Source organism: Aethalodelphis obliquidens, unplaced genomic scaffold (assembly GCF_003676395.1).
Source record: "Aethalodelphis obliquidens isolate GAN/ISIS:26980383/991018 unplaced genomic scaffold, ASM367639v1 scaffold138, whole genome shotgun sequence".
NCBI lineage: Eukaryota > Metazoa > Chordata > Mammalia > Artiodactyla > Delphinidae > Aethalodelphis > Aethalodelphis obliquidens.
This window is the reverse complement of record NW_020838082.1, coordinates 265,948-287,352: the sequence shown is the minus strand read 5'-3', so window position 1 is coordinate 287,352 and position 21,405 is coordinate 265,948. Positions and strand designations below refer to the sequence as shown.

General features: G+C 36.0%; 1 long non-coding RNA gene across 1 annotated transcript; it reads left to right on the top strand.

Moving 5' to 3' along the window:
• Positions 1–625: 625 nt before the first annotated feature.
• LOC113616423 (uncharacterized) lies at positions 626–19,702 on the top strand. The gene is made up of 3 exons (XR_003431297.1): positions 626–682; positions 19,565–19,569; positions 19,610–19,702. It is a non-coding gene; the product is annotated as an uncharacterized LOC113616423 (long non-coding RNA).
• Positions 19,703–21,405: the final 1,703 nt, after the last annotated feature.

Here is a 21,405-nt window from a genome sequence, read left to right as displayed (position 1 = left end):
TTAATCAATATTTATAGGACATTCTATCCAAAAACAATGTAATACGCTTTCTTCTCAAGTGCTCATGGAACATTCTCCAGGATAGATCATATCTTGGGTCACAAATCAAGCCTTGGTAAATTTAAGAAAATTGAAACCATAACAAGTATCTTTTCTGACCACAATGCTATGATATTGGAAATCAATTACAGGAAAAAATATGTAAAAAATACAAAGACATGGAGGCTAAACAATACACTACTAAATAACCAAGAGATCACTGAAGAAATCAAAGATGAAATCAAGAAATACCTAGAAACAAATGACAGTGAAAACACAATGCCCCCAAACCTATGGGATGCATCAAAAGCAGTTCTAAGAGGGAAGTTGATAGCAATACAATCCTACCTCAAGAAACAAGAAACATCTCAAATAAACAACCTAAGCTTACACCTAAAACAATTAAAACCCCCGAAGTTAGTAGAAGTAAAGAAATCATAAAGATCAGATCAGAAATAAATGAAAAGGAAAGGAAACAATAGCAAAGATTAATAAAACTAAAGCTGGTTCTTTCAGAAGATAAACAAAACAGATAAACAATTAGCCAGATTCATCAAGAAAAAAGGGAGAAGACTCAAAACAACAAAAATAGAAATGAAAAACCAGAAGTAACAACTGACACTGCAGAAATACAAAGGATCATGTGAGATTACTACAAGCAAGTATAGCCAATAAAATCAACAACCTGGAAGCAATGGCCGAATTTGTAGAATAGCACAATCATCCGAGGCTGAACTAAGAAGAAGTAAAAAATATAAACAGACCAATCACAAGCACTGAAATTGAGCCTGTGATTGAAAATCGTCCAACAAACAAAAGCCCAGGACCAGATGGCTTCACAGGTGAATTCTATCAAACATTTAGAGAAGAGCTAAAACCTATCCTTCTCAAACTCTTCCAAAATATAGCAGAGGCGGGAACATTCCCAAAGTCATTCTACGAGGCCACCATCACCCTGATACCAAAACCAAAAAAATGTCACAAAGGAAGAAACCTACAGGTCATTATCACTGATGAACATAGATGCAAAATCCTCAACATAATGCTAGCAATCTGAATGCAGAAGCACACTAAAAGGATCATACACCATGGTCAAGTGGGGTTTATCCCAGAAATGCAAAGATTCTTCAATATATGCAAATCAATCAATGTGATACACCGTATTAACAAATTGAAGGAGAAAAACCATATGATCATCTCAATAGATGCAGAGAAAGCTTTTGACAAAATTCAACACCCATTTACAATAAAAACCCTCCAGAAAGTAGGCATAGAGGGAACTTACCTCAACATAATAAAGGCCATATATGACAAACCCACAGCCAACATTGTTCTCAATGGTGAAAAACTGAAACCATTTCCTCCAAGATCAGGAAAAAGACAAGGTTGTCCATTCTCAGCACTATTATTTAACATAGTTTTGGAAGTTTTAGCCACAGCAATCAGAGAAGAAAAAAGAATAAAAGGAGTCCAAATTGGAAAAGAAGAAATAAAGCTGTCACTGTTTGCAGATGACATGATACTATACATAGAGAATCCTAAAGATGCTACCAGAAAACTACTAGAGTTTGGTAAAGTAGCAGGATACAAAATTAATGCACTGAAATCTCTGGCATTCCTATACACTAATGAAAAAAAAATCTGAAAGAGAAATTAAGGAAACACTCCCATTTACTATTGCAATGAAAAGAATAAAATATCTAGGAATAAACCTACGTAAGGAGACAAAAGACCTGTGTGATGAAAACTGCAAGACACTGATAAAAGAAATTCAAGATGATACAAACAGATGGAGAGATATACTACATTCTTGGATTGGAAGAATCAACATTGTGAAAATGACTCTACTACCCAAAGCAATCTACAGATTCAATGCAAGCCCTATCAAACTACCAATGGTTTTTTCACAGAACTAGAAAAAAAAAGTTCACAATTTATATGGAAAAAGAAAATACCCTGAATAGCCAAAGCAATCTTGAGAAAGAAAAACAGAGCTGGAGGAAATCAGGCTCCCTGATTTCAGACTATACTACAAAGCTACAGTAATCAAGACACTATGGTACTGGCACAAGAACAGAAATATAGGTCAATGGAACAGGATAGAAAGCCCAGAGATAAACCCACGCACATATGGTCACCTTATCTTTGATAAAAGAGGCAAGAATATACAATGGAGAAAAGACAGCCTCTTCGATAAGTGGTGCTGGGAAAACTGGACAGCTACATGTAAAAGAATGAAATTAGAACACTCCCTAACACCATACACAAAAATAAACTCAAAATGGATTAAAGACCTAAATGTAAGGCCAGACACTATAAAACTCTTAGAGGAAAACATAGGCAGGACATCTATGACATAAATCACAGCAAGATCCTTTTTGACCCACCTCCTAGAGAAATGGAACTAAAAACAAAAAAGCAAGAAATGGGACCTAATGAAACTTAAAAGCTTTTGCACAGCAAAGGAAACCGTAAACAAGACTAAAGGATAACTCTCAGAATGGAAGAAAATATTTGCAAATGAAGGAACTGACAAAGGATTAAGCTCCAAAATTTACAAGCAGCCCATTCCAGCTCAATATAAAAAAAAATAAATAATCCAATCCAAAAATGGGCAGAAGACCTAAATAAACATTTCTTCAAAGCAGATATACAGATTGCCAATAAACACATGAAAGGATGCTCAACATCACTAGTCATTAGAGAAATTCAAATCAGAACTACAATGAGGTATCACCTCATACCAGTCAGAATGGCCATCATCAAAATTTCTACAAATAATAAATGTTGGAGAGGGCGTGAAGAAAAGGGAACCATCTTGCACTGTTGGTGGGAATATAAATTGATACAGCCACTACAGAGAACAGTATGGAGGTTCCTTTCAAAAATAAAAATAGAGCTACCATACGACCCAGCAATCCCACTACTGGGCATTTACCCTGGGAAAACCATAATTCAAAAAGAGTCATGTAGCACAATGTTCATTACAGCTCTACTTACAATAGCTAGCACATGGAAGCATCCTAAGTGACCTTCGACAGAGGAGTGGATAAAGAAAATGTGGCACATATATACTGTGGAATATTACTCAGCCAGAAAAATAATCGAAATTGAGTTATTTTTAGTGAGGTCAGTGGACCTAGAGTCTGTCATACAGAGTGAAGTAAGTCTGAAGGAGAGAAACAAATACCATATGTTAGCACATGTATATTGAATCTAAAAAAAAAAAGGTTCTGTAGAACCTAGGGGTAGTAGAGAAATAAAGACGCAGATGTAGAGAATGGACTTGAGGATATGGGGAGGAAGAAGGGTAAGGTGGGACGAAATGAGAGAGTGACATGGAGATATATACACTACTGAATGTAAAATAGATAGGTAGTGGGAAGCAGCCACATAACACAGGGATACCAGCTCGGTGCTTTGTGACCACCTAGAGGGGTTGGATAGGGAGCGTGGGAGGGAGATGCAATGGGAGGATCTATGGGATTATATGTATGGCTGATTCACTTTATTATAAAGCAGAAACTAACATACCATTGTAAAGCAATTATACTCCAATAAAGATGTTAAAAAATAATAATAAAATATAATAATTGGTTTATTCTTTCAAATAAAAAAAAAATTTTTTACAAACATTATTGACTAAGACAAACAGGACATGAAGTAATGTACAGTGTGATTAAATGAGAAAAACAGGCAAAACTAAGTTATGTTTAGTTATGGATACATAGGAAATATAATTTTAAAGAAAATTAAAGAGATTATTGTCAACGATTTTACATAAATCTTACATCCAAATCAGTTGCAGATGACTGTTATAATCATGTATAAGTAGCTGGGAACTTCCACAGTGCTAACCATAAAAACTGCTACGGTTCATTGTTTTAATTTATTTGAACTATGCATTTATATTTTTCTGGATTGTTCTTTACATTAGTATTATACCATACATTATCTATGTATGATAGAATCATAATAAAATATGCATAACATAATTTAGAAACACATGAATTCTTCCCATAATGAAACATATCTAGTAATTATGATTCAACTCATGAGAAACTAAAATCTTGAAAAATATTTAGAGATTATTATTTTTCCAGTGGGCAAACAGAACCTCAGATAGTCTCACTGAATTTTCTGGCAGTGTCCTTTGAACTTGAAAGATATTTTGTATCTCTGAACTTGTTTTGTGATTTATACCATCTAGATGATAAGGGAACCTGGATCATATGATTGTTGTGAAGATTTAATAAAATGTGATATAAAACTACTTTGCATTATCTTATAAATAATAATATTTCTATCATTATTATTATCATTATTATTAAGATCACACAGTGAATTAGTAACTGAACTGGGACTGCTCTTGAGCTTTCCTCCTTCACAATGTAACCCTCATTCTCTAACACATTCTGCTTTTAGGTTCCTCAAAGGCTCTGTGCAATTTAGTTATATTTTCAGAAACATAAATCATCTCTGTCAGGCCTAGCATGTCTAGGCAAACATTCCATTATGGCGATATTAAATTTTAATTTTGGGGAAATGAAACTGTATCCAACAAGAATAACACCCTCATTAGATGAAAATACACTGCCTTTCGAGGTGATGTCAAGAATTGTACTGAGGATATAATCAGCTACTCTAGAATCTTAGAAAGAAACTCTACCAACCACTAGAATTATTCTCAATAATTTATTGCTTCAGAAATAAGTATGATCAGTTTTGAAATGTTTGTATATGAGACTTACTAAAACAAAAACAATAGAAATTTAGAGATTTTTTTTTAACTTGCCTGATATCAGCAAAAGCAAATCATGGTTTATGATTTAAGTCACCAATGGTTATTTTTCTATCTGTTGAGTTTCAACAGCCTTAATATTCACAGTATGAAATTCATTGTGATACAAATGGATGGTTAAGGCAAGCAGAAACACATTTGTTTAATTTTAAAACGTATTTGCTCTTATTTTACACTAGATTTCAGCTCATTAATTTAATACATTTTCTCTACTGCAAGAGGAATCCTTATTAGCATGCTCATAATAACAATAACAAAAAAGCTACACAAAATTGTTTTAGGTCATTTAGTTAAAATTTCCACCAGGTGGCGATCTATCCTCTAAAATACTAGAGAGAATGAGCCAAAATGAATGAAAATTCAATAATTAAAAGAATGTTTGAAAAGTTGAAATAATCAAATACAGATTATTTCATATCTTAAAACATTCAAAATAACATTATAAATTGAATTAAAGTTTAATTATTAAACAGTCTTAATATTTAATTATTACAGTTTTAAGGGTTTTTTTTAACATGGGGGTAAGAAATCTTTTTTAAAAACAATTTTAATAGAGACTTCTTATCGTTGAAAACTAAATAACAAACTTTAGTAACATGTTTTCTTGAATGATGCACATATTCCAAAATATTAGTCATGCATGTAAAGACCAATTAAGGCAAGTCATTAATTATATGAATGTACAGATATTAAGAAAACAATACCTAATTGCTAAGAACTCACACTCTACTAGGAAAAAAATGAAAGCATAAAATATTTATAATATAATTTGATAAGATACCACAATTACGTTTTGTAAGTTCAGTGGGAGAAATTTTTATATTACAAAGTTTTTTGGAGAAAAGAGATTTTCGTAGAAGAGATAGCAGTTTAGTTGGGTCTCAAAGAAGGTAACATCAGTATTTTTCCAAGTGGGAAAGGGGGAGAGTGACTCAAACAAGGGAAACATTGTGTGTAGAAAGCCAAAAATATGAGAAAAATCCTGGGTTGTTTGGGAAATATAGCAGTTCTGGGTGTGGCCAAGGACTAAAATGAGCAGAGATTCAAGAATGAAAAAGCATGGCCGGAAATGATTCTGAAGGGCTTGAAAAGCTACTAAGAGGTTTTAAAGTATAAGCTATAATAAATGAAGCCCATTGAATATACTGAAACTATAAAGGATTAATTGGGAAGCTGGAAAATCAGAGGCAGATTCTGTAGCCTGGGAAAGACCAGAAGAAAACCTAATCTAAATTGTGGGAGGGGAAATTAAATTAAAAGAAGCTGACAGACACTGAAAATACACATCTTATTGGTGACTTATCATACTCCTTTAGTCATTAATATGGAACAAATTCTTGTCATGTGCCAAAAATTTCCAAACTGATTGTTTTTCCATTTCACCTGTATAATATTAACAATAGCCATATAGTTTAGGTGAGGGAGAAAAAGCAAGTATTTTTAAAATTTTTAATTTAAGAGTTAGAATCAATATTGCCTAAATCAGTATAGAGAGTGCCTAGGTAAGAAGCAAACATGAGGTTAAGGTAGAGAGACGGAAGGTAGTGGTAGTTATTTTACATTTGATATAGTGATCTATCAAAGACAACCTAGTAGTCATGTACAATAAGTATTGATAGCTGAGAATATGGATGAGGCTGGAACATTATAGAGATATGAGCTATAACAAATTTGCCAGTCAAATCTGAAAAGCCACGTTTTAGTAATGAATGAGGTTGCCCACATGGTAGTAAGAAAACAGTAAAGAAGGACTCTGGAAAACATTGGCGCTAAAGTAGAAAGCAAATTAATATAATATAATATAATATAATATAATGTAATGTAATGTAATATAATGTAATATACATTTGACTCTTGAACAACTCGAGGGTTAGAGGTTCCTACCCTCCAAGCAGTCGAAATTCCACGTACAACTTTATAGTCAGCCCTCCGTATCCATTGTTTCGAATCCTCAGATTCAGCTAAAAGTGGTGGATCATGTAGTACTGTAGTATTTACTATGTTAAAAAATCAGCATATAAATAGACCTGTGCAGTTTAAACCTGTGTTGTTCAAGAGTCAACTGAAATATTACATATATAAAATAGTATAATATAATAAAAATATTAGTACCTAATATGCATTGAGGTTTTATCTTGTGCCAAACACTCAGTAAAATGCTTTAAATGAACTAGCTCTTTTATCCTCTAAACTGTATGAATCAGGTACTATTGTTATTCCAATTTTACAGATAATAAAATAAGCAGAGAGAAGTTACATGAATTGGTCAAGGAGACACAGCAAAACTGGGACAAAGCCAAGTCTTCAACCTGGATTATCAGAGTCTATACTTTGAACTTTTCTTTCCTAGTTTGTACTGTTTTTTAAGATGGAATTCTATACAACCTCTCACATATTTTCCTTTATGACTTAATGAAATGATGTGTTATATTAACAAATAACCAAATGATGAAACATTCTTTCATTTTTTCTATGAAACCTACTTGGGTATAGTGTATTAAGTTTTTTGGTACTATATTGGATTCACTGCTTGCTTTCTCTTTTGTACCTTTTTTTCTTTTTTAACAATTTTTACTTCTATATCTGTAAGACTGGGTTAGTTTCTGTTTATTTGTTTCTTTTCCTAGATTATGTTTGTTAATAGGGATTCTGGGAATGTCTTTAAGCCTTACTCATATTTGAACACATTAAAAATTGGAGCAAGTGATCATAACCTAACCAAGAGAGTATGTAGGGGGTTGTTGTTATTTTGCTATAGTTTAATTGGTTCTTGGCTGGAAATTTTTTTAACTTTAGGCTCAGGTCAGAGAAAGAATCAGTAGAGAGGTTGACATTACAAGTGGGAGGAGAATTGATGACTAATATAGGTACTAAAGAGACGGCTAGATAAAGAGATAACGTGAGGACAAATGTTAATCTTAGGATGAAGTTGTATGTCTTTCAAAAACAAAGGAAACCAAAAAAGGAATGAGAATGCAGAGAAATCAGCTGAAGATTTCCACCCCCTGCAGCAAAAATGGAATAGAAAGTGGGAAAATTATCTACTTATGGACATGGGCATTTAACCACTTCACTCATTCAGGAAAAAAAAAAAGTGAGATAAACAACCAATGGCACTTTCAGAGAAAGGTAAAGAGAGATCCTGGTTTTGAAATACAGTGTTGTGCATTTCAAGCACTGAACATATAACACAATTGTTACCAAAGCAGAAATGCAAAACTTGGAAGTTTACTCTTCTCTCTCAAGAAATTTCATGCTGCTGTGGTGCCTTTCTTATATTTGGAAAATGAGTAATAATCGAGCACACATATTTGAAAATTAATAAGTTGGTGTGTGTTTAATTGGTGATTTTTGATGATCCATCATAAGTGAAAGAACATGACAACAAAAAATTAGAGAACAGCAACCAAAAGGAGCACATCAAATATTCCAAACATAAATGCAGATGCTTTACAAAGGATCAATTCTTTTTCTTTTTTTTTTTTTTTTTTGCGGTACGCGGGCCTCTCACTGTTGTGGCCTCTCCCGTTGCGCAGCACAGGCTCCGGATGCGCAGGCTCAGCGGCCGACTCACGGGCCCAGCCGCTCCGCGGCATGTGGGATCTTCCCGGACCAGGGCACGAACCCGTGTCCCTTGTACCGGCAGGCAGACTCTCACCCACTGCGCCACCAGGGAAGCCCTATTTTTCATTTTTAACTACGATTCTACTTTTGTTCAAAATAATAACTATCGATTAAGCCTTAATTTATATCTATGCTGTGCAATACTGCAGCCACTAGCCACATTTAATTAATGTGGCTAATTAAATTTACCTTAACTGAATGTAAATACAATTAAATATTCAATAACTCAGTCATAATAGCCTCATTCCAAGTGCTCAGTAGCCACATGTGGCCAGTGGCTACCACACTGCCCACTGAAGAAATAGAGTATTTCCACTGACCAAGGCAGCTTTAATGTCTTCTTCAGTTAAACTAAACTTTAGACAGGCTGATTCCAGATCCAGATTCTAGGTCTTGACCTCCCTTTCCTTAGAGCCTTTTTTTTTTTTTTTTTTTTGAGAATACTTGCAATTGAAAATTCTTACTCTGCGCCTTTGAGATGTAAATCAATTTAAAAGACTCTTATCAGTTTTACAACCCAAGAATATGTTTCTCAAGGACTTAAGAATCATCCCTTTGCAATCATCAAGGAAGATAGCTTCTCCATCTCCCAGTGTTTGGGGGAAAGTAGGAGGGTAACTTCAGTGGGCACCTCACTCCTATAATAAAGATATGAGGAAGTTAACTTTTCCTTTTCCTAAAATGATTTAACAAATGCACGTGGCCTACACACCTCCTCCCCCAGTCTTAAAATCATCCTGCTCTTTATCTCAGTGGAGCTGAGCTCAGACTGAGTTCCAGCCTCTCTTCCCTTGAATAAAGTCTTCCTTGCCTGTTTAATATGATCTGGTGAAATTTTTTGCTCTGACATCATTAAAGTAAAAAGTTGTATTACAGAGTGGGGATCTATGTTAAAGAAGAGTAAAGGAAAAATATTCTGTTAAAAATTGGCTCATGTTAGAACAGTCTTGCCTGAATTTTCAAGAGAAACTCTCTCTTCTTCCTATGTGCTTTCATGTTCTTTACAAAGGAATACTCATGTCTAGAGAAGAAAAAAGAAATTACCTCAAAATTACAAGGTATCCTGGTCTAGTGACTTAAGAATAGCAGGACTAATTGTTCTTTATGCTATAATTTTACACTCTATTTTTCAAAATAATATTAGTTATGAGAGATTATAAAACAGAGATAACACAATTCACCCCTCAAGCTTTGGAAAAAACAGTAAATCTTTTACCTGAGGTGTCAACTCGACAGCTCCAAACTTGCCATCTTAAAAATGTAATTGATGAGGGCTTCCCTAGTGGCGCAGTGGTTGAGAGTCCGCCTGCCGATGCAGGGGACATGGGTTCGTGCCCCGGTCCGGGAAGATCCCACATGTTGTGGAGCGGCTGGACCGTGAGCCATGGCCGCTGAGCCTGCGCGTCCGGAGCCTGTGCTCTGCAACGGTAGAGGCCACAACAGTGAAAGGCCCACGTACCGCAAAAAAAAAAAAATGTAATTGATGAGTGAAGTCAGAGTATTTTTTTTTCTCTTTCTGTGTCTGTAGAGTAAGCCAATAGAAGTAAATTTTTAAGTCAGTTAAGGTAAGATTATTTATTTTGGTCTGGTTTCTTGAAATGAATTCAAAAATGAATAAAGAAAATTATATAGAAATTTGTATACAAGCACGCAGTGCATGTATATACACATGCATACATCTACAGATATGTATTTATATAATTTATTAATTTATATTTTTATGGAGAAGAAGGCATTTTTACAGATACAGGTTGTCGAATGACAATTGATATTATCATCATCACATGAAACATACCCATCATATATCATTTAATATTTCTGGGTTTAGTTTTTTCACTCTGCAAAGAGAATTTGAAAACACTTGTGTGACAGCCTATATAAAAACCTATTCTATTTCTATATCCCGATATTTCACAGTTATCTGGTCCACACCTATTTTTCCCTTATATTATTTCTATTGATTTACAAAATGATACACAATAGTTTGTATCAAAATAATAAATCTTTTCTATTTCAAATCTATTTTAACTTTCTTAATATGTAAGTGACATTGCTGTAATTGTGAATACAAGTGGCATAACTAGCTTTGAGAAAAATTCATCCTATCTTCTTAAGTATAAAACCCACATGGTGGAAGCCAAAGCTAATGGCTATTCAGAAGGAAGCTGACCTGTTATAGGCATTTGATGTAACCGAGGCATCAATCAATGTTATTTACAGAGGCAACAGGGCTCATCGACTGGTCCATCAAGTAGTTAAGTGAAAAGAGGCTGGCTAATAAAGTGTGTAATGTATTTTTTAAAATATTCTGCTGACAAAAGTTATTCTCACTACCTGTATATCTAAATAGGTTAAATATATTAATGAAATATTCCAGGTCATTTGGTAACATTATAACATCTTACATAGACACAGTATGGCATCATTATAAGACTCATTCCTCCAGTAAGAATTAGTCCATTTATGAGGACATAATATTGATTTACTTTTCCTAGTGCATCTTGACATTAAAAACTTGACCCTTATCCATAAATAGGTGATATATTGAGGAAACTATAAATATGAATATAGGACAAACATACACGTGTATAAAAAGTTAACATACTTACATTAACATTATGTTATAATGTAAGCATCTAAGTCCCGATTAAATCACAGCTTGGCTTTGGATGTTTAATAAACATTACTGTAGAATATAACAGGAAGAAACATAAGCTTCCAGAAGTCAATGAAGAATTTAACACATGAGTCAGACAGCAGAAAACAAAAGGAAACAAAACAAACAAACAAAGAAACAAAAACCCTAGGCAATGAAGTATAGGCCAGTCCTATATGATTACAAAAAAAAAAAAAAAAAAAACCCTTTCTCCAAGTTAGTATTCATTTCTCCTTTAGAAGAGACTGAGTTCTCAGGTGTCTTGTTAAGGATGAGAAATCTTGTGACAAATCCACCAAAAATGTTCATAGATGTAGGCTTGATCCTGCTAGCGGTCATTGAGAAAACAAAAAACAAACAAACCACCACTTTCCTATTCCCCTTTATTTGGTTTTCTTCCTCTTAAATTCATGTCCTATTTCTACCTTCACCTATGAATTCCCTGCTCTAGTCATTGAAAGTATTTAAACCCTTTCGAGTTAATTTAACCTAATAAAGTTAAACACATTTTATAAGGTAGCTTCTGGTTGACCTGGAAATCCCCTTCAGTTTTGGTTTCCTTAATATTTGTTCAAATGGTCTGTTGCATAAATTCTTTGCCTGGGTTAGAGACATGATTCTGGTCCAACTAAAGAATGTTCATTTATTAGAGATCAGAAGAAATATCTCAATAAATAAATTTATAAATAAAGAGCACTGGAAATTAAATTGAGATTTGCCCTAGGTTTTACGTCAAGGTAGGATGGGAATGGGTGCAAGAAAAGACCTCTGAGGTTCTGATATCATTAGAAAAGTTCTCATAGAGGAAAGATTTTGTGAAGATATATATTAAATGTCCTCAGTTAAAATAAGTAAACCACATTGTGTTTCTCTGTTTATTGCCTTATTAACTACTCTCATAATATTTTCCTCTAACTATACTATTAATATATCACCAATCCCTTAAGTAGTAGCTGTTTGTAACCTATTAGCACTTGTCTATACTGTTAGAGAAAGACACCTCTCGGGGACTCTGGCTTACCTTAGCCCCAGAGTCTCTTGCAGCAGACTTGTGGTCACATATGTGCTATGTGACCCAAGCACTTCTGGCTATCACTAACTGATCCAGAAGTAAACACCTGCTTGAAACTGAGCAGTTTCTTTTCTCCCCAGTGTTTAAAATTTGGTGCAGTGATATCCTAAAATTAAGATATCCTGGTGCTGACTAATGTTAATTTAGTACTCTGAAAAGGGTTTTTCAACCCTTATTGCTTAAGCTTCTGTCACTGCCCTGATCCAAGCTCTGCTTGAATCCTGGTGTTCTGACCTTTCCCTTGACTTCCATTTTCCCAAGTTTGATTTCTGTTGTTTATTTAAAAATAATGTATGTGGTCTAAAAATGAATATCAGATTCTTTTTCTACATAATTGTGACCCAAACTAAATAAGTATAGTTGAGAAAGAAGAAAACAAAAGATACTTAAGCTGAGAAGAATTGACTTACAGCAACATGATGATACATACCTGATGATGTGAGAAATAACATTTCACATATTGAAGTAGATAGGAGACAATAGATCTGCTTATGTGGATAATACTCCAGAGAATGCTCCAAGCTATTGAATTGTCTACAAATGGATAGGGGCACAAGACGTTTGCACTGAAGGGATGGTGCATTGAACACTGGGGTGATCTTGTGTTCACATTATGTTTTCAGAACATCATGATCATGAACTCCTACATTTGAAATATATTCACGCACATATACGGCACATGAGTGAGATCAGGAAACAGTATTACTTTAGGTCAGCATAGAGTAGTTTTAAACTAAAGACTGGGGGTATGCATCACATTTTAAATTGATGGTGCAGAGAGATGAGTGCCATGATGTATGAATTTGTCTTTATCATCTTTGCTTTTAGATGAAAGGATAATTTATCTATGAAAGAAGGAGAAAGATAAATTTACTATGAGACAAATATATCCATATGCATTCAAATATAATGAAATTACAAAACACAGTAAACCCCTATAATTCCTTTAGTCATATACAACAATGCATATTTACTCTAGGGAAATGGTCTCAGCCTTATTCTTTATTGTGATTTGATTTGGTTTTCTACCTGACAGTATTAGACTTCAAAATCTTGGAGGAGCAGAACTGCATTATCAATCCAGCTAAGGATTTAAGAAAATAATAAAATAATACAAAAATATTAGGCAAAAATGTATCTTATACAATAAGCCAGAGAACAACAAAGTAATGGATAGTTACATCAGGAAGAAATTGAAATCACTTTACAGTATGATATGCACTAAAATAATTGAAATTAAATTAACCTGAGTAGTAGAGTTGACAGCAGACATAGGCAACGAGGTATATTCTTTTGTGAATTCACATTTATAGAAAACCTCTCAGTTTCCAGGAGTAAAAAAACAATTAAAATATTTAGTAATTATTTTCTCCTATAACAAGTGTTATTTTCCAGAAAACATCAAGAACAGAGGCAGAAAAAATACTAACAACAAACAGTTGATAGAGTTTAGTGCAAGAATGTTTGAAAGCAGTGTGGTCCTAATTTGAATCAACATCTAATTAGTTCATTTAATTACTCCATGCCAAGAGTAATTGATTTCAGTCTAAGAAAGAAACATTCTACTATAGGGATAAAAGTAATTTTGACCCTTTAAATTGGAAGCTGGGCAAAGGTTGCATTGAAAAAGTGTGCAACATGACTGAGGTTTTATCTTCTACTTGAACTCTTGATTCAATAGCCTCCCCACAATTATCATCACATTAAACACCAATGTCATTTAGACCTCGATTATAAAATACTCATATTATTGAAACAACTTTCACACCATCTATACAACAAAGTATCATGAACAGATACAATTAAGGATTTGGATACTAACGTTGTTAGCAGCTTTTGGGTCAAAAAACTATTAGCTATTCATAGGTTATTATTTTTATGAAATACATGGTGTGATGCTTTATTCTCATAGAGGCAAGAACTGGTGTTTTTTTTGGTTTGTTTTTTTTTGTTTTTTTTTTTACCACATTGCTTCCTCTTTGAATCTGTGAGAGGGAGAAAAATCCTCCCTTTGCACTAGTTTTTACTTCTCTACATCTATCAAATGTTTTCTCTGATGAAGAATCATTTATCCCCACCCTCATCCTGTCCTTAAATGCTTGATGTTAGAATGGGGGATTCTAACATCAAGCATTTAAGGACAGGATGAGGGTGGGGATAAATGTACCATGAAGCAGTTTCCTGGGGTGATTTTATTCCAAGACTATGGGAATAAAGAAGTTGAACCTGGTCTAAGCAGCATTTTAGGCAGTTCAGGGGGCTCCTTTTATTTTATTTTTTTAAATTTCTTTTCTTTCTTTTTTTCTTTAAGGTGCACACTTTATTGAACTGGTCTCAAGTCAGTGCACAGGTGAGTCCTGCTGCTTCCGCACCTCAACCTGCTCCCAGGGGGACCAAAAGCCTTCATACATCTCAAGGTGGGGGAAACAAGGGGAGCCATGATGGCTGGCCATTCAACATAAACAAAAAGAGCAAGTGTTAAGGCAAAGATTTTTTAAAAAATTGGATTACATAATTTACACAGAAGCAATGCTATCACCCTCGCCTGTGTGGATTTAGGCAAGGACTGGCCCTTCTCCTAGTGAGAAGTGGGGTGGCATTGGGGAAGGCAAGGGACTTTCTGTAACATGCAGCTTATGATATTTGGAACGACGATTTAAAAAAAAAAAACAATGTAAAATCAAAGTCCTTGGCCACTTTGCAGAACTTTGGGGTGCTTGCTCCAACCTACTGCCGTCACATTTGATGTCAACATTCTCAAGGACCTCTATGAAAAAACAGTGTTGTCTGGTGGGACCACCATATACCCAGGCATTGCCAACAGGATGCAGAAGGAGGTTGCTGCCCAGGCTCCCAGCATGATGAAGATCAAGATTATTGTGCCCCCTTGAGCACAAATACTCTGTGTGGATGCGCATCTCCATCCTGGCCTCACTGTAGAACTTCTTGCATCTGTGGATCAGCAAGCAGGAGTATGAAGAGTCTGGCCCCTCCTGTGTCCACCTCAAAAGTTTCTAGGTGAACTGTTAGCTGCAATAAACCCTGTCTTGATAAAACCTAAAACACAGAAAATGAGATGAGATTGGCATGGCTTTATTTTTTGATTGTTTGTTTGTCCTATTCTATTCTGTTCCATTCTATTCTATTCTTTTCTATTCTATTCTATTCTATTCTGTTCCATTCTATTCTATTCTTTTCTATTCTATTCTATTCTACTCTATTCTATTCTTTATGGGGATTTACTCAGGATTTAAAAACTGGAACAGGGAGATCCTTTTAAAATATGGAGACCTGAGGGACCTTCAAGACAGTGGAGGAGTAAGAAGTAGAGATCACCTTCCTCTCCACAAATACAACAGAAATACATCTACATGTGGAACAACTCCTACAGAACACCTAATGAACACTGGCAGAAGATCTCAGACTTCCCAAAAGGCAAGAAACTCCCCATGTACCTGGGTAGGGCAAACGAAAAAAGAAAAAACAGAGACAAAAGAATAGGGATGAGATCTGCACCTCTGGGAGGGAGCTGTGAAGGAGGAAAGGTTTCCACACATTAGGAAGCCCCTTCACTGGCGGAGATGGGGGGGGGGGGGGGGGAGAAACTCCAGAGCCACAGAAGAGAGTGCAGAAACAGGGGTGCGGAGGGCAAGCAGAGAGATTCCCGCACAGAGGATCGGTGCCGACCAGCACTCACCAGCCTGAGAGGCTTGTCTGCTCACCCGCCGGGGCAGGCAGGGGCTGGGAGATGAGGCTCGGGCTTTGGAGTTCGGATCCCAGGGAGAGGACTGGGGTTGGCTGCGTGAACATAGCCTGAAGAGGGTTAGTGAACCACGGCTAGATGGGAGGGAGACTGGGGAAAAGTCCGGAACTGCCTAAGAGGCAAGAAACCATTGTTGCGGGGTGCGCGAGGAGAGGGGATTCAGAGCGCCGCCTAAACAAGCTCCAGAGATGGGCATGAGCCGCAGCTATCAGCGCGGACCCCAGAGACGGGCATGAGACGCTAAGGCTGCTGCTGCCACCACCAAGAACCCTGTGTGCAAGCACATGTCACTATCCACACCTCCTCTCCCAGGAGTCTGTGCAGTCCGCAACTGCCAGGGTCCTGTGATCCAGGGACAACTTCCCTGGGAGAACACACGGCAGCCTCAGGCAGGTGCAATGTATGCTGGCCTCTGCTGCCGCAGGCTCGCCCTGCACTCCGTACACCTCCCTCCTACCCCTGGCCTGAGTGAGCCAGAGCCCCCGAAGCAGCTGCTCCTTTCATTCCGTCTTGTCTGAGTGAAGAACAGATGTCCTGAGGTGGCCGACGTGCAGAGGCAGGGCCAAATCCAAAGCTGAACCCCAGGAGATGTGCTAACAAAGAAGAGAAAGGGAAATCTCTCCCTGCAGCCTAGGAGCAGCAGATTAATTGCCACAGTCAACTTGATGCACCCAGCATCTGTGGAATACCTGAATAGAAAACATATCATCCCAAAATTGAGGGGGTGGAGTTCGGGAGCAACTGTAGACTTGGGGTTTGCTTTCTGCATCTAATTATTTTCTCATTTTATGTCTATCTTAGTTGAGTATTTAGAGTTTATTATCATTGGTAGATTTGTTTATTGATTGGGTTGCTCTCTGCCTTTTTTTATAATATATATATATTTATTTTCCTTTTTCTCTTTTTCTGAGTGTGTATGTTTCTTTCTATGATTTTGTGTGTATAGCTTTGCTCTTACTACTTGTCCTACAGTTCTGTCTGTCTGTTTTTTGTGTTTTGTTTTTTTTTTCTTTTTTAGTAAAGTTTTTTGCTCTTAACATTGGTGGATTTATTTTTTGGTTTGGTTGCTCTCTTCTTTCTTTTTATTACTTTAAATTTTTATTATTTTTAATATAAATATTTTTACTTTTTGTTTTAATTATTTTATTTTTCTTTCTTTCTTTCTTTTTTTCTCCCTTTTCTTGTGATCCATGTGGCTGACAGGGTCTTGGTGCTCCAGCCAGGTGCCAGGCCTGTGCCTCTGAGGTGAGAGAGCCAAGTTCAGGACATTGGTCCACAAGAGAACTCTGGCTCAAATTAATAATGAAAACTCTCCCAGAGATCACAATCTCAACACTTAGACCTGGTCCACTCCATGACCAGCAAGATACAATGATGGACACCCTATGCCAAACAGCTAGCAAGACAGGAACACAACCCCACCCATTAGCAGAGAGGCTGTCTAAAATCATAATAAGGTCACAGACACCCCAAAAGAAACCACCGGATGCAGTCCTGCCTACCAGAAAGACAAGATCCAAACTCATCCACCAGAACACAGGCACCAGTCGCACCACCAGGAAGCCTACACAGGCAGCCTACCTGAAAAATAATTCAGAGTAATGATAGTAAAGATGATCTAAAATCTTGGAAATAGAATGGAGAAAATATAAGAAACATTTAACTAGGACCTCGAAGAACTAAAGATGAAGCAAACAATGATGAACAACACAATAAATGAATTTAAAATTTCTCTAGAAGGAATCAATAGCAGAAAAACTGAAGCAGAAGGATGGATAAGAGACCTGGAAGATAAAATAGTGGAAATAACTACCGCTGCTCAGAATAAAGAAAAAAGAATGGAGAGAATTGAGGAAAGTCTTTGAAACCTCTCAGACAACATTATGCACCAACATTCGAATTATAGGGGTTGCAGAAGAAGGCGAGAAAAAGAAAGGGTCTGAGAAAATAATTGAAGAGATTATAGTTGAAAACTTCCCTAATATGGGAAAGGAAATGGTCAATAAAGGAGAGGAAGCACAGAGAGTTCCATATAGGATAAATCCAAGGAGAAACATGCCAAGACACATATTAATCAAACTATCAAAAATTAAATACAGAGAAAAAATATTAAAAGCAGCAAGAGAAAAACAACAAAAAACATAAAAGGGAATCCTGATAAGTTAATGGCTGATTTTTCAGCAGAAACTCTGCAAGCCAGAAGAGAGTGGCAGAACATATTTAAAGTGATGAAAGGGAAAAAATTACAACCAATATTAATCTACCCAGCAAGGATCTCATTCACATTCAATGGAGGAATTAAAACATTTACAGACAAGCAAAAGTTAAGAGAATTCAGCACCACCAAAGCAGCTTTACTACAAATGCTAAACGAACTTCTCCAGGAAGGAAACACAGAGAAGGAAAAGACCTACAACAACAAACCCAAAACAATCAAGAAAATGGTAATAGGAATGTACATATCGATAATTACCTTAAATGTAAATGGATTAAATACTCCAACCAAAAGACAGAGACTGGTTGAATGGATACAAAAACAAGACCCGTATGTATGCTGTCTACAAGAGACCCACTTCAGACCTAGGGACACATACAGACAGAAAGTGAGGGAATGGAAAAAGATATTCCATGCAAATGGAAATCAGAAGAAAGCTTTGTCTCGTATCAGACAAAATAGACTTTAAAATAAAGACTATTACAAGAGACAAAGAAGGTCACTACATAATGATCAAGAGATCAATACAAGAAGAAGATAAAACAATGGTAAATATTTATGCACCCAACATAGGAGCACCTCAATACATAAGGCAAATGCTAACAGCCATAAAAGTGTAATTTGACAGAAACACAATCATTTCAGGGGACTTTAACACCCAACCTTCACCAATGGACAGATTATCCAATATGAAAATAAATAAGGAAACCAAGCTTTATAAACAAGATGGACTTAATTGATATTTATAGGACATTCCATCCAAGAAAAACACAATACACTTTCTTTTCAAGTGCTCATGGAATATTCTTGAGGATAGATCATATCTTGGTCACAAATCAAACCGTGGTAAATTTAAGAAAATTGAAATTGTATCAACTATCTTTTCTGAGCAAAACATTATAAGACTAGATATCAATTATAGGAACAAAGCTGTAAAAAATACAAGCACATGGAGGATAAACAATACACTACTAAAGAACCAAGAGATCACTGAAGAAATCAAAGAGAGAGTCAAGAAGTACCTAGGAAAAAATGTCAATTAAAACATGATGACGGAAAACCTATCAGATCCAGCAAAAGCAGTTCTAAGAGGGAAGTTTATAGTAATACAATCCTACATCAAGAAACAAGAAACATCTCAAATAAACAACCTAACCTTACACCTAAAGCAATTAGAGAAAGAAGAACAAAAAACCCCGAAGTTAGCTGAAGAAAAGAAATCATAAATATCAGATCAGAAATAAATGAAAAAGAAATGAAGGAAACAATAACAAAGATCAATAAAACTAAAAGCTGGTTCTTTGAAATGATAAACAAAATTGGTAAACCATTAGCCAGACTCATCAAGAAAAAAAGGGACAAGAATCAAATCAATAGAATTAGAAATGAGAAAGGAGAAGTAACAACTGACACTGCATAAATACAAAGGATCATGTGAGATTACTACAATCAAATATATGCCAATAAAATGGACCACCTGGAAGAAATGGACAAATTCTTAGAAAGGCACAACAGTCCAAGACTGAACTAGGAAGAAATAGAAAATATAAACAGACCAATCACAAGAACTGTGATTAAAAATCTTCCAACATGCCCAAACCCAGGACCAGATGGCTTCACAGGTGAATTCTATCAAACATTTAGAGAAGAGCTAACATCTACCCTTCTCAAACTCTTCAAAAATATAGCAGACGGAAGAACGCTCCCAAACTCATTCTATGAGGCCACCATCACCCTGATACCAAAACCAGTCAAAGATGTCACAAAGAAAGAATACTACAGGCCAACATCACTGATGAACATAAATGCAAAATCCTCAACATAATACTTTCAAACAGAATCCAGCAGCATATTAAGAGGATCACACACCATGATCAAGTGGGGTTTATCTCAGGAATGCAAGGATTCTTCAATATATGCAAATCAATCAATGTGAAACACTGCATTAACAAGTTGAAGTAGAAAAATCATATGATCATCTCAATAGATGCAGAAAAACCTTTTGTCAAAATTTAACACCCATTTATGATAAAAACCCTCCAGAAAGTAGGTATAGATAGAACTTACCTCAACATAATAAAGGCCATATATGACAAACCCACAGCCAACATCGTTCTCAATGGTGAAAAACCTTTTCCTCTAAGAGCAGGAAAAAGACACTCTCACTGCTCTTATTCAACATAGTTTTGGGAGTTTTAGCCACTGCAATCAGAGAAGAAAAAGAAATAAAAGGAATCTGAATTGGAAAAAAAGAAGTAAAGCTGTCACTGTTTGCAGATGACATGATACTATACATAGAGAATCCTAAAGATGCTACCAGAAAACTAGTAGAGCTAATCAATGAATTTAGTAAAGTAGCAGGATACAAAATTAATGCACAGAAATCTCTTGCATTCCTATACACGAATGAAGAAAAATCTGAAAGAGAAATTAAGGAAACACTCTCGTGTACCACTGCAACAGAAAGAATAAGATACCTAGGAATAAACCTACCTAAAGAGACAAAAGACCTGTATAGGGGCTTCCCTGGTGGCGCAGTGGTTGAGAGTCCGCCTGCCGAGGCAGGGGACACGGGTTTGTGCCCCAGCCTGGGAAGATCCCACATGCCACGGAGCAGCTGGGCCTGTGAGCCATGGCCTTTGGGCCTGCGTGTCCGGAGCCTGTGCTCCACAACCAGAGAGGCCACAACAGTGAGAGGCCCACGTACCGCAAAAAAAAAAAAAAAAGACCTGTATGAAGAAAACTATAAGACACTGATGAAATAAATTAAAGATGATACAAGCAGATGGAGAGATATATCATGTTCCTGGATTGGAAGAATCAACGTTGTGAAAATGACTATACTACCCAAAGCAATTTACAGATTCAATGCAATCCCTATCAAACTGCCACTGGCAATTTTCACAGAAGTAGAAAAAAAATTTCACAACTTGTATGGAAACACAAAAGACCCCGAATAGCTAAAGCAATCTTGAAAAAGAAAAACAGAGCTAGAGGAATCAGGTTCCGTGACTTCAGACTGTACTACCAAGCTACAGTAATCAAGATGGTATGATACTGACAAAAAACCAGAAAAATAGATCAATGGAAGAGGATAGAAAGCCCAGAGATAACCCATACACATATGGTCACCTTATTTTTGATAAAGGAGGTAAGAACATACAATGAAGAAAGACAGCTCCTTTAATAAGTGGAGCTGGGAAAACTGGACAGCTACATGTAAAAGAATGAAATT